Below are 4253 nucleotides of genomic sequence, written 5' to 3'. Positions count from 1 at the left end.
CAAACCTCATGGGAAGGGGTTTATATTAAAAACCATTTTTGGAGAACTAAACTACCATAATTTTGGTAACAATATTCCTTTATTTTGATAACTTATAAGAAGAGGTTAATAATATAAACTACTTTTGGGAAACTAAACTATCCCAAAAACTTCTAAAATCAACACAATTTAATAATAAATTTAATTTATTTTAATAATAGCATTACTATGAGCCAATCATTCACTGAATAATCTGTTCTAAACCTAGACAACTTAATTAAATCTTACTACTTGTAACTTTTACCTCTTTAAGGAGATGTACATAACTTACAGGATTAGAACTGGTAGATGTACATAGCTTATCGGATTAGAACTTGTAACCTCTAATGTTTTTGACTATTGAGAGCAAAATCATTTAAGAGCATAACAGGATATGGATGCTTGCTTCATTTTTGTAAATATGGCGAATTCATATACATGATGATAGTCCTAGTTGGAGTTTGTATACTACGTTACATGGCCTGTTTTCCCTGTAGCAGGGTTGTTCATACTCTTCCTGCATCCTTTTCTTCTGCCATGGTTTATCATGCAGCGGGAGCCCTTGAAACTCCATTGTCTCTTCTTAATTTTGAAAGGCTACCCACAATAAATGCACCCTGGAAATTAAATCAATTGAAGGAGACGAACGATAATCCATGTCTGCCAGTGGGCTACAATGATTACGTTTCTCTATTGAACGTATGTTCAAATACAAAGTCCTTGATAATGGGCAAGCAAGTCCATTCTCGGATGCTCATAACTGGACAAGAGAAGAACATGTTTTTGGCTGCAAAATTGCTTACCATGTATTGCAGCTGTGGCAGTTTAGAAAGCGCACGCCAAGTGTTTGACAAAATATGTCAACCAAAAGCAGAGCAAGCGCTTGACACAATGCAGAATTCAAATGTATTTTTATGGAATGGCATGATAAAAGGATATGTACAAGGAGGAGCCTGTGAAGAAGCTCTTGGGCTGTACCATCAAATGCGAGAGTTGGGCATACAACCGGATAAGTACACCTTTACCTTGGTACTGAAGGTTTGTGCTGGCCAGTCAGCTTTGCAAGAGGGTATGGAGATTCATGATGATATTAGCAGGGCTGGAATTGAATTGGATGTCTTTGTGGGGACTGCGCTGCTGGATATGTATGCGAAAAACGGCAGTGCAGAGGTTGCTCGCAAGTTGTTTGATGGATTGCCGCAAAGGGACCAGGTGTCGTGGAATGCGATGATAGCAGGGTATTCTCAGAATGGACATGCTGAGGAATCCTTGAACCTTTTTGGAGCTATGCGAATGGCGGGTGTAAAGCCTAGCCCAGTTACCTTGGTGAGTGTGATCTCTGCCTGTGCTCATTTGGGAGTTTTGCAACAGGGCACAAGGATTCATTCTTATATAATTACAAGTGGATTTGAGTGGGATGTTTTTGTGGGCAATGCACTAATAGACATGTATTCAAAATGTGGTAGTGTAGAGGTTGCATGCAAATTGTTTGACAAAATGTCTAAGAAAGACGTGATTTCGTGGAATTCCATGATTGCAGGATATGCTCAGAATGGACAGGTTAATGAGGCGGCGATGCTCTTTCGCAAAATGCGACTGGCAGCTGTGATACCCAACTCAGTTACCTTGCTGTCTCTGTTACCAGCCTTTGCCGATTTCACGGGACTGCAACATTGTGTTTGGATCCATGCTTACATCATTAAAAATGGTTTCGAGTCAAACATTTCTGTGGGTAATACTCTTCTGGATGTGTATGCCAAATGCGAGAGGATAGAGCTTTCTCGCAAAGTGTTTGACAAGATGTCCGAAAGAAATGTGGTCTCATGGACAGGAATTATCGCGGGCTATACTCAGTATGGTCATGCCAACGAGGCCTTGGCACTTTTGTATCAAATGCAAGAGGATGATATCGAGCCAGAAGTGATCACCATGGTCAGTGTTCTGCCAGCATGTGCCCATTTAGCAGCTTTGCAACAAGGTAGATGTATTCATGCTTACATAATCAGACGTGGAAGCGAGTTGGATGTCCCTGTGCATTCTGCCCTTATAACAATGTATGCAAAATGTGGTTGTATAGAGGTTGCACGTCAGCTGTTTGATAAAATGGCTGAAAGAGATTTAGTCTCATGGAGTGCGATGATAACGGGGTATGGAATGCACGGTGATGGTGAGAATGCTCTTGCCCTATTTTCCCAAATGCAACAGATAGGCATAAAGCCAGATAATATAACCTTCATTGGCATATTGTCTGCATGCAGTCACGCAGGCCTTGTGGATGAGGGATTGCAATACTTTGATTGCATGAGTCAGGATTATAGTCTTACACCTGGTGTAGAGCACTATGCTTGCATGGTTGACCTTATGGGACGTGCTGGTCGCTTGGATGACGCACATAATTTTATAAAAAGGATGCCAATAGAACCAGATGTTAATGTATGGGGAGCCTTGTTAGGTGCATGCAGAATTCATTCTAATATTGAGCTAGGTGAATTTGTATCCAAGCGCCTTGTCGAATTAGAGCCTAAAAAAGTTGGAAATTATGTGCTGCTTTCAAACATCTATGCTGCAGCTGGAAGGTGGGACAATGTACTGAAGGTGAGATCAATGCTTAAAGACAGAGGGCTGAAAAAGACTCCAGGAAGCAGCTGGATTGAGCTTAAGAACAGAGTTCATTCATTCTCTGTTGGAGACAAATCACATCCACAATCAGAAAAAATCTATACACTATTAGAGAGTTTGGCTGAACAGATGAAGAACGCAGGGTATGTCCCTGACACAAGCTTTGTTCTGCATGACGTTGAGTAGGTGGAGAAGAATATTATCATTAGGCAAGCTTTGGGACACCTGTTTAAATTACTGCAGACATCATCCATTTTATAGTGGTCTTATTAGTGCCATCAAGCTCATTGCCAAGTGGAAAGTCATTTTAAGGGATTAATAGTTATCTTGCCATTCAAGGATAGATATATTGATGGACAATACTGGTGTTATCTACTTGAGCTCATCTAACAACAGACTTATATCATTAATTGGCTTCAGGCTGCAGCTAGAGTCTGGGTGTTTAGTATGGTTTCCCTTACAAGGGATTCTTTAGTAAGCCATTGTCAACTGATTTGGTGAAGGAGACAGATGTATGCTGGCCTAAATTGGGCGACTACTTGTATTGGAAGATTATGAAAAGTTAATGATATAACTTATCTACAACTTAGGGGCTGGGAAACATAGGGATCTTAGATTGCAGTTGATTCAGGGGTTTTAGCTTTGTAACTATAGTCACAAGATGTGGCAGTGGAAAACTTAAAATCAGCCAGAACAACACAATAGCAAGCATGCCCAATGAATTGGCGGCAATCAAGAATATAAGCCGTTGCTAAAGATGGAATAACATCCCTTCTTAAAGCGATAAGAGTTTGTACTTACATGTTAAATTTTATATCCACTAATCAAGGACGTCTTGAAAATTTCAGGGCTCAATTTTTGCTCTTTAGCCATGTCAGCAGCTTAACCATTGAAGAACCTACCTGATTGCAATTGAGACTTAAATCCTCTAATTGTGAAGCTGAGGGAAATTAGGAAAACTCGGAAGCCCTTCTCTTGTGGCTGTACACTTTTTGGTTTGAAACTGAACAGTATTATATGTCACTCTTCAATATTACATGATATGTGTGAAGGCCTACAAGTTTGTGCAGTGCATTTTCAGTGTTTCACAACAGGTTTTCCTCCATGTATATTAAAACAACATTTACTGAGAAAGTGCAAAATGCAGTGCCATACCATGTGGCCAAACTCTTTGGGGTATATATATATATATATATATATATTGGGCAATTTTATAGAATATCGAGTGGGACACATTGGAGTAGCTTGCAGATGTTCAGTGTTGCCCTTGTATATCATTGCTCTTGTTTGAGTGTATGCATTCACTTGAGTGGACGAAGAGTTTGACACAGATTTACCTGCATAATTTCTATGGGAAGATGGGATGGAATGGTGGATCACGTGGAATGTTACATTTAATGAACTTAAAGTCAGACAATGAAGATTTTAAGGGAGAAATTTCTCCAATGGGCCAAATATATGAATTTATAATATTAGGTGCACTAAATTTCTTTATTACACCTTTCTTTGTACTTTCGCGAAAGATAATTCTATAATTCTTTTAATATCTCTTCGAAACCCCTGTTGTGTTAAGTAAATTCTAAGTAGATAGGTTTATGCTGTTAGTGGGAAATTAT

General features: G+C 39.4%; 1 pseudogene; it reads left to right on the top strand.

Moving 5' to 3' along the window:
• Positions 1 to 290: 290 nt before the first annotated feature.
• Positions 291 to 3880, top strand: LOC149260287 (pentatricopeptide repeat-containing protein At3g16610 pseudogene; annotated as a pseudogene).
• Positions 3881 to 4253: the final 373 nt, after the last annotated feature.

This window comes from Pinus tabuliformis, chromosome 6 (assembly GCF_031772625.1).
Source record: "Pinus tabuliformis cultivar Carrire ecotype Pingquan chromosome 6, CPIR1, whole genome shotgun sequence".
Lineage (NCBI taxonomy): Eukaryota > Viridiplantae > Streptophyta > Pinopsida > Pinales > Pinaceae > Pinus > Pinus tabuliformis.
Note: the sequence above shows the minus strand (reverse complement) of the source record. Positions and strands in the feature narration are given on the sequence as shown.